Below are 10,469 nucleotides of genomic sequence, written 5' to 3' on the forward strand. Positions count from 1 at the left end.
TGGTCTAATAAGATTGATTTGCGTTACTGTAAAAATAAAATAAAATAAATAATAATAATAATAATAATAATAATAATAATAATAATAATAATAATAATAATAATAATAATAAAGTAGAAGCCCCACAAGTAGAAACACCACCGGCGGAAGACCTGCAAAGACTGAACTCTACAAACGTGGAAATCTAGAAAAATGAAACAGAGTTAACAGATGATGAAGCAGATGCAATAAAAAATTTATAAGGCTCATGAACGAGAAAAAAATTTTATAAGGCTCATGAACGAGAAAAAAATTTATAAGGCTCATGAACGAGAAAAAAAATTTATAAGGCTCATGAACGAGAAAAAAAATTTATAAGGCTCATGAACGAGAAAAAAAATTTATAAGGCTCATGAACGAGAAAAAAAATTTATAAGGCTCATGAACGAGAAAAAAAATTTATAAGGCTCATGAACGAGAAAAAAAATTTATAAGGCTCATGAACGAGAAAAAAAATTTATAAGGCTCATGAACGAGAAAAAAAATTTATAAGGCTCATGAACGAGAAAAAAAATTTATAAGGCTCATGAACGAGAAAAAAATTTATAAGGCTCATGAACGAGAAAAAAAACAAAGCTCCCATCTTTCAGGAACCAAGAGCAGAAGAAATTAAAAACAGAAACCGAGAACAAGATTCCCCAGACATCACTACAGATACAATCAAATACTTTAACAATGTAATTTACGCAGGTAAGTATGAAAATCAAATCAGAAAAACACTCAGGAAATAATAGATCGACAAAACCTGGATGAGAAATGAGGCTAGAAACCCAAATCAACAAATATAAAAAAGAAGCCAAAACGATAAACAGGAAGCAAGCGACGCGGAGAAGATGGAAAATTGGAAATGTGACTAGCAGAGAGAGGCTAAACAAGAAACATGAAGATCTGAACCAAAAAAATAGCAGCAAAAGAAGCAACATTAAGACAATATAGATCCAAATCTGAACAGTGCAAGCAAAACAGGACATTTGAAAACAATGAAAGCCAATTCTACCAAAATGTGAACAGAGGAAAAACAAAACAGAACGACCAAACCCGACAGAAACAAAACTCTATTGGAGTAAAATATGGGAAGAGCTACGAGATCACAATAGAAATGCTGAATGGCTGAAAGACATGAAAGAAGAGTTACAACAAATCGAAGAAGAAACAGTGAATGAAATCAGCAACGAAACCCTAAAGAAAACCATAGGAAAAATAGCAAACTGGAGAGCACCAGGGCACGACGGGATACACGCATACTGGTTCCAAAAATTCACAACATTACATGAAAGGATATAGCTCAAAGCTTGAGAAGGTGTATACAGGAAACAAATGTGCTAGATTGGATGACAAAAGGTAGAAGCGCACTGCTACAGAAGGAAACAGAGAAATGAAATTACTTTCAGCAACTATAGGCCTATCATGTGCTTACCCACTATGTGGAAAATACTAATAGCACAACTGAAGGAACAAATCTATCACTCCCTGAATAATTGTGGACTTCTTCCCGAGGAACAGAAAGGATGCCGAAAAGGAAAAAGAACATGAACATGAACACATAGATCAAAAGATCCTGAAGGAGGTAAAAAGAAGGAGAAAGAATTTAACCATGGCGTACGACAGGATTCCCCAAGCTTGGATAATAGAATGCTTAAAAATATATGAAATACTAAGCAGGATCATCAATGTCATTGAAAATGCAATGAAAACATGGAAACTGGAATTGACAGCTGATGGACTACACATAACAGAAATTAACATACAAAGATGCATCTTCCATGGAGATTCACTATCACCATTGCTATTCATAATCATGATGCTCCTGAACAATATACTGAGAAAGTACCAAGCTGGATACAAGTTCTCTACTACAGAGGAAAAAATGAACCACCTGATGTACATGGACGATTTGAAACTTTTTGCAAGGATCGAAAAGGAACTAGAGACACTAATAAACACTACCAAGATTTTTAGCCAGGATATTCAAATGGGGTTTGGTATGGAAAAGTGCTCACTACTAGTTATAAGAAAGGGAAAATTGAAGACGACAGAAAGTCTGGAACTACCCAATCAAATGGAGATGAGGGCACTAAGGAAACAAGACGCCTATAAATACTTGGGAGCAGCCACCATCAAAGCAACAGAAATGAAAGAGAGAATAGGAAAAGAATTCCTTAGGAGAATAAGAAAACTCCTGGAAACTAAATTATATAGCAAAAACCTAATAAAAGGTATAAATATATACAAATATATAAGAATACCAAGATACTCTAGATCGATGATAGGTTGGACTAAAGAAGAACTGAGATAGATCAGAAGACCAGGAAACTCATGATCATGCACAAAGCACTACACCCAAAGGACGATGTTGACCGACTCTATGTGAAAAGAAAAAATGGTGGAAGAGGACTGGTGTGTATAGAAGACTGTGTGAATGACACAAAAAAAGAACTAGATAAATACATAATACAAAACACTGAAAGGATAATTATGGGAGTGAGAGACACCGAAAAAATCAACAAAACAGTGAAGACCAGGAAACTCATGATCATTTGATAACACAAGAAAAGAAAAGTGGGAAGAGAAACACGGAAGATTCATAAGGATCATAAAAGATGAGAATAATGAAAATACTTGGACATGGATGCGAAAAGGATATGCAAACCGAGAAACTGAATCCCTAATAACTGCAGCACAAGATAACTCGACAAAACACAAAAAAAGCAAATGCACCCTCTGTAGACAAAGAGATGAAACGATAAACCATACAGTAAGTGAATGCAGCAAACTGACCCAAAAGGAATACAAGAACACACACGACTAAGTGGTAAGGGCAATACACTGGGAATTATGCAAACAACTGCATTTTGAAAGCACAGACAAAAGCCAACAACAGTACTTGAAAATGAGAATCACAAAATCCTATGGAACATGGGCATATAAAGAGATAAACCCAGCCAAGCAAGAAGACCGGATGTCATAATAATTAACAAGAAAAGTCCTGTCAAATCATAGACTTTGCTTTTCCAGCTGACCACCAGTGAATATAAAAGAAAAGGAGGAACGGACCAAATATATAGAGCTAAGGAGCTGAAAGGGATATGGATGATGAAGAAAATCAAGATAGCAACTATAATAGTAGGAAGAGTTCCGAAAAACTGTGAATGGCTGGAAAGAAACACTGAATAATAATGAAAACAGCTGAAAACCCTTGAATGCGGAGACTAATACACAGGATTAACATGCGTAGGCCAGACAAACTGCTGCAGAGGCAAAACATGAAGAAGCATTACATGGAACCAAAAACATATCTACAAGTTATCCCCCTTATCCCCTTCCATTGCCAAATCACCGCCCTCCCATCCCAGGATGAAAAGACTGAGGAGAGAGCGGTGACCAGACCTCCACTGGACAAGTGTGAAGAGAACTGAAACCTTGGGGAGGCTTATTGCCACTCAAATCCCAGTGGAGACTAATGGCCACTGCCAGCAAGAAATCAATGAAAGCGGCTGTTGCGATAACGTAAATTCATTTGCAAATTTTATCAGAAAAGGTGGAAAGTACTGGAAATCTGGGGAGACTTGTTGTTACTCAGCTTCCAGGGAACACCACAGGTTATTTTCAAGGAGAGATCCTTGATGACCTATATGAAAGCTCCTTGTGAGCCGCCAATAATAATAATAATAATAATAATAATAATAATAATAATAATAATAATAACAATGACAATGACAATGACAATGATCATGATCATGATCATGATCATGATGATGATCATGATGATGATGACGACGACGACGACGACGACGACGACGACGACGACGACGACGACAACAATAACAACAATAATAATAATAATAATAATAATAATAATAATAATAATAATAATAATAATAACAATGACAATGACAATGACAATGATAATGATCATGATCATGATCATGATGATGATGATGATGATGATGATGACGACGACGACGACGACGACGACGACAACAACAACAACAACAACAATAATAATAATAATAATAATAATAATAATAATAATAATAATAATAATAATAAAAAAAAAAGTTTTAGTAGTTGTAATACACCTACTACTAAAAATAATGCCAAATAGGTTAACACCTTTAGTTAAATAATTCTTACAAAATGAGATTCTACTTTTTTAGATGAAAGAAAAAACAATTAGTTTAGAATTTCAAATAGGAAAGCGGTTTCGCACATAAATTTAATGTAAAATTATTATCATTTCCGGACCATTCTAACTTTTTAATTTTGTCTAATCGCTAAAAAATTGAAACAAAATGCTGGTAGAACATAATATTTTCTCTCGATTTTGACATTTATTTGATGTGATCAACGTTTGTTTAATTTTCGATTTTGAGCGGTTATCAAAGGTCTTTGTAAAAGTCTTATGGGCAGCCATTGTTTTAATTCTAACTCAACAGAGTACTTATTTACAATGCCTTCCCACGGGACAGAGTTAGACACCAGAGTCGTTTTTTAACGCGGAGAAAAGGTACAAAAATAAAAATTGTCTTAGTCGTGAAGGATTTCTCCTCCACCGAAAGAGAACAAGAAATGGAATGGCAGCATCTGAAGAACAGATACTACACTAACTCAACAGAGTAAACATTAAGTTATTTTGAACTAAAACACGTTTTAAAATAAGTTTAAACACGAATAAACTTATCCACGTAGGTTAGAGATTCTTGCCTTTAGTAACATTTATTTGTTGCATATTTGTTTTTCATCTCCTTTGTTGTTGTTGTTGTTGTTGTTGTTGTTGTTGTTTGTTTGTTTGTTTGTTTGTTTGTTTGTTTGTTTTGTTAGTTACAGTGGCAAATGCCCGAATTTCATTCTTCCTGGATGGGGGGGGGGGGTTCTAAGTTTAAATATAGATATAATTTCCTTTTTGATTCAGAAAACTTCTAAAAGTCTTCCCTGTATGTATTTTTTCCAAGATTTAGATAAACTCATTGTGAGATTTTTATCTATATTTTTCACTTGTGTCCAAAGCGAAGAAGTATCAAACATTAATTATTGCAAAATGTGTGCGATCAGAAATGTATGTGATGTGATAACTATGAACTACGCCCAACTATAAATGTATGTGAAAGGTGATAACGTACGTACAAACATAAATGTGTGGCTCTATCTAGAATATTGAGCACTTCTATAAATAAGGAAGCCTTCAGAGCACTGCTTAAACCAATTTTCTAACCCTCCTCTCGAAGATAAATTATTTAAGTGATAAAAAAGTAGGTCTACAGAAAACTACTTAAAAACACTAAATATAATTAAAGATGTTTTCAGATTACTTCTAAACTAAGTGTTCCCCCCCTCTTTTCTTTGTAGTTAAAAATAAATTCACACAAAATATTTTTACGTCATTTCAACATGAAAAACTGTCTACAAATGACGTCATGACAACGTCAAAGTTTGAGGTGAAGACATCGTAACAAACAAATTCAAAGTTTTAGTATAATAATAAAGAATATATATATATATATATATATATATATATATATATATATATATATATATATATATATATATATATATATATATATATATATATATATATATATATATATATATATATAAGGATAACATCAAAGATAATCTTAAAGGTCTTGGTATTGACTTGTAAAGTTGGGAAAGTGCTTCCAATGATCGTAAAAAATGGTGCTCCTTGGTCTATCATGGCTGTGATAGTTTTGAGAAGAAAAAATATGAGCATGCAAAAATGAAGCATAATATCCGGAAGAAAAATCTGTCAGATATATCAGGTCTGTCGGAGGATTTCATGCAGAACCACACCTGTGATTTATGCGGTAAAATGACTTTATCCGGAGCTGGCCTGGCTAGCCACAAGCGTTCATATGGAGATCAATCTTTCTTTAATGGGGTAAACTTTGCAGGGCACAGATGTTCTGTTTGTTCTGTGGTCTGTAAATCGAATGGAGGCCGAAAGCGTCATATGAGCGTCCACAGTAGATCAGCACCAGTTGGCATCCCTCAATCTCAGTTTAAGTGTGACCTTTGCAACAGACTGTGTAAAAGCAGGGCTGGTCTGAAGAGCCACCTTCGTTCGCACAGAAAATAAGAATTGATGCATTCTTGATCACATCTCCACATGTATATATGTGTGTGTGTATAAGTGTATATATGTGTACATAATTATAATAAAAAAAAAATAAATAAATAAAAATATATATATATATTTTCAAAAATATATGAAAATAATTGAGTAATCAACATTAAAGCAAGGGAAAGATGGTCTTCTTCTGTCAATAAGTGACAATCACCATATATATATATATATATATATATATATATATATATATATATATATATATATATATATATATATATATATATCTTTTATTATTATTATAGAATGATAAAAAATAAAATTTACATTGTTTATTGATTAATAAAAGAAATATAGCGAAAGTTAAAAAAAAAAAAAATTTATTCCGGTGAAATAACTAGTAAAATAAAATTATAAAATTGCAGTGGAATTTCTAGTTAGCATAAAATTGGAAACTTTAAGAAATGCAATGTTCGAAAAGGTAATTTTCAAATAGCAAAATTCAATCATGAATTGATTAATAAATGAATTACAAGTCAAAAAATCAATTATATGTTATATTATTGTACAATTAATTTAATTTCTTTTAAATGGTGAAGTATCTAAACAACATTTTACTTGTGAATGGAAGTTCAATTTAGGCAAGATGCTTCTATTTTTAAATTTAATTTGATTTTCCAAAGACTTTTGAATTTTGATCAAAGTAGATTTATTCATTGTTGTATTATGTGGACTGAATTAGTAAAGGGTTAGTGATAACATCGAGAGAAGAGAGAGACACACGTGTGAACGGAACATAAGCTTTATTAACACTGAGAAAGAGTAGTAGTTTTTGCTACTACGATATACCATGTGGTTGTGTGGTGGGAGGTAGCAGGCAATGATGATAGTGGGAGTAATCCCAGTCAAGGGGAAATAACTCGTGTTACTTGATGTATATAACATCTTCGGTTTTTTTTACTAAAAATAAAGTTTTTATTTTTTATTTTATATGTATTTAATTAGTGTCTGTATCTGGCTGGAAGCCTAATTGTTCTTCCTCTCGTTATGAAGTTTGTTGTTGTTGTTTTTTCCGTGCCCGTTTGTGGGACGGTTGTCTTGGACTATTTTCTTGCCTGAATATGTTTTCATAGTCGCATGTAACTTTGCATGTTGGATTTTCATTGGTTTTTAAGAGGTGACGCCTGTTACGTCTGAAATATTTTCCTTATTTTGTTTTTGCTAAATATGAACAAGGCTCTTTTAGTTTTTTAACAATTTTACCTTTCAGGTTCCATTTTCCTTGGGAACGAATACGAACAGTGTCATCTTTGCTTAGTGTTGGTAGTTCTTTAGACTTTTTATCTACTTTATGCCTTTTCATTATTTCATAACGTACTAGCAGAGGGTACCCGGCGTTGCCTGGGTGTTTGTAAGTGTGGGTGTTTTGGGGTAAATGAAAAGAAAAATCGTTGGCCGGGTATCCCGGGTGTTTGTTAAAAACAAAAAAACGAAGCCTTGACGCGCAGTTGGAAAATAATAAAGGGTGAAAAAAAAAGTGCGCCTTGACAGGTGCCCGTTTTGACGAGTGACGTCAATTTGAGTGCGGGACAGTGTTTTATTTGCTGAGAGTCTGTTCGCTTCTTTTTTTTATACGAAAAAGCTTAATGCACATGCGACGATCGAAAATTGTTGAATATTTATCTTTTGAAAGTCGGGCAAATTAAATAGACAAGCGACCCCGGTCGTTAACTCGTATATATTATCATTTAGGCGCGATATAAAAAGTTTTAAGAAGTTGTGAGGCGACCGATCGGTTCTTGTAAAGGTTTTCATTAGTTGTTGGGCTGGCGACGACGATTTATCTTTTAATGGGGATGTCCGTAGTGCTAACATTGCTAGATATGAGTCTTGGTTGCTTTCAAAAGACTTTATTAGTGTCTACTAGTCCATTAGATTGTGAATAGTTCAGACTTGTCATGATTTCAAAATCCCAATCTTTAGCAAAAAATTGTTTAAATTCTGATGATGCGAACTCAGCTCCATTGTCGCTGATCACTATTTGTGGAAAACCAAATTTTGCGAAAGTATTTTTTTTATTTTCTTGATCACTGTGCGTGATTTACAGTCATCAAGTTTGTGGATATCTCGTTGTGTAGTTTATTATTACTATATATGCTTTATTGCATAAATAAAAAAAATGTCTGTCGCAACTTTCGTCCATGGTGTTGCTTGTATTTCATGGTGCATTCGAGGTTCTTCAGTGAGTTTTCTTATTCCCATTTTTGTCATTTTCTCAAGTTTGTTTTTTAATTTTGTTTCATGCCAAATGGGATATTTCTTGGGGGATTTATAACGGGTTTTATATCTGGGTTTATGCTTATGTGGTGAGTGACCGGTAATTTTCCGATGTCACCAAAGCAATCTTTGTGTCTTCCTATTGGGACTTCTATATCAGTCTTATTTATCACACATATTCTTTTTATCAATCCCAAATTTTCTGCTGTGTTTGCACTAATTACTGCATTTGCATTGGTATCTGCTATGATAAACTGGGTATTTATTTTTTATGTCTTTGTTTTGGAGCCGTATCAAGCAGCTTCCTATTATAGGAATTTTTGTATTATTGTATGCAGTTAGTGTTATCGTTGTTTTCGATAATTTAGGTTTAGGTTTTATTGTGTTGTAAATATTTACTGGTATCACATTCACTTCAGCTCCTGTATCAATTGTAAAATTAATAAATGTTTCATTATCTTGTAGTATTTTCCATTTGTCAGTTTGTAGCACGTGTACATTTTTTTCAAAAAGTTAAATTGGTCTGACTCTTCGTGGTCTGAGTTGTGTTATTGTCCAACATTGTATAATTTTTTTCTTTTTTGTTCGACACATTCGTGCATAATGCCTTTTTCCGCAGTTTGTACAGGTTTTGTTGTACGCGGGACAGTTGTTTTTCTGGTGCGAACCAGAGCAATAGGTACATTTTTCGATCCAGTACTGTGTTTTAGCGGGGTTTTTGGCTTCTTGTTAAAAGGTTACATGGACAGACATCTTGTTTTTTTATTCTGTTTTTCTTCATGTCCCGAATTAGCGATATATTTTCTGTGTCTGGCGTGACCATTATTTTAGATTGTCTCTTCGTTTCTTCGGCACTGAGCCCTGCTTGAATTGCTTTTTCTAAATCCAACGACGATTCTCTCAGCATTCTTTCTCTCAGCATGTTATCGTTAATGCCACAGATGAGAATATCTTTTATTAGTCTCTCAGCAAGTTCTCCAAATTCGCATTTGCTTGCTTTTTGTCGTAGTTCGGGGACATATTCATCAAATCTCTGCGTTTCTTTTTGTTTGCAAGTCCAAGTCGAATTTTTCTATCACATTTTCCAAGTTATATTTTTGTTCTTCGTTCTCGAAATTGAAGGTGTAGTTAATTTTTCTTCCTCCATTTCCTATACAGGTCAATAGTATCGATGTTTTAAGCTTCTCCTGTTTTTGTTTTTTTTATCTTACTCGGTTGCTTGTAGAAATAACTGGAATTGGTTCTTCATGTTTCCCATTTTTTTCCGAGATTGTCTGATGAAAAATTGAGTTCTTTGGGGTGGGGCAGAAAATCCATAGTTTTCGTTTTTATATATACATATATATATAATAAACTATTATGTCCGTATGAAATGAAACTTTGGTCATAACTAGTTTATTATATTCAAAAACATCACATCAAAACACTAGAATCTTCGGTCTTTTTTCTCCATAATTGTTATATTATGTGGACTATATTAGTAAAGGGTTAGTGATAACATCGAGAGAAGAGACACACGTGTGAACGGGACAAAAACTTTATTAACACTGGGGAGTAGTAGTTTTTGCTACTACGATACACCACGTGATTGTGTGGTGGGAGGTTCCAGGCAATGGTGATGGTGGGAGTAATCCCAGTCAAGGGGAAATAACTCGTGTTACTTGATGTATATAACATTCACGTCAATATTATGGATTTTTGACGTTATTTATTTATCAACTAATTCATTGATCAGAGTTAGACTTTGAAACTGACGGTATGATGTTCCTTTGATCAGGTCTTCTGTAACTCAATGCATATATATATATATATATATATATATATATATATATATATATATAGTAGCGGAGGAGGGGGCTTTGCATGGTCGTAAAATACACTTAAATATATTTTAATTTGTTCAAATTTCGTATATGATTTCAAAAGTAAAAAAAAAAATTATTTTGGTTTCATCAGCTAGAATCGAAACCGAAAGCAAAACTCTTTACTAACGTGACACGTTATCACTTTACTAACGTGACATGCATATGAACGGATTAAAAATAAACTAAAATGGATGTACAAAATG

Source organism: Euprymna scolopes, chromosome 1 (assembly GCF_053919585.1).
Source record: "Euprymna scolopes isolate OS-2025 chromosome 1, ASM5391958v1, whole genome shotgun sequence".
Taxonomy (NCBI): Eukaryota; Metazoa; Mollusca; class Cephalopoda; order Sepiida; family Sepiolidae; genus Euprymna; species Euprymna scolopes.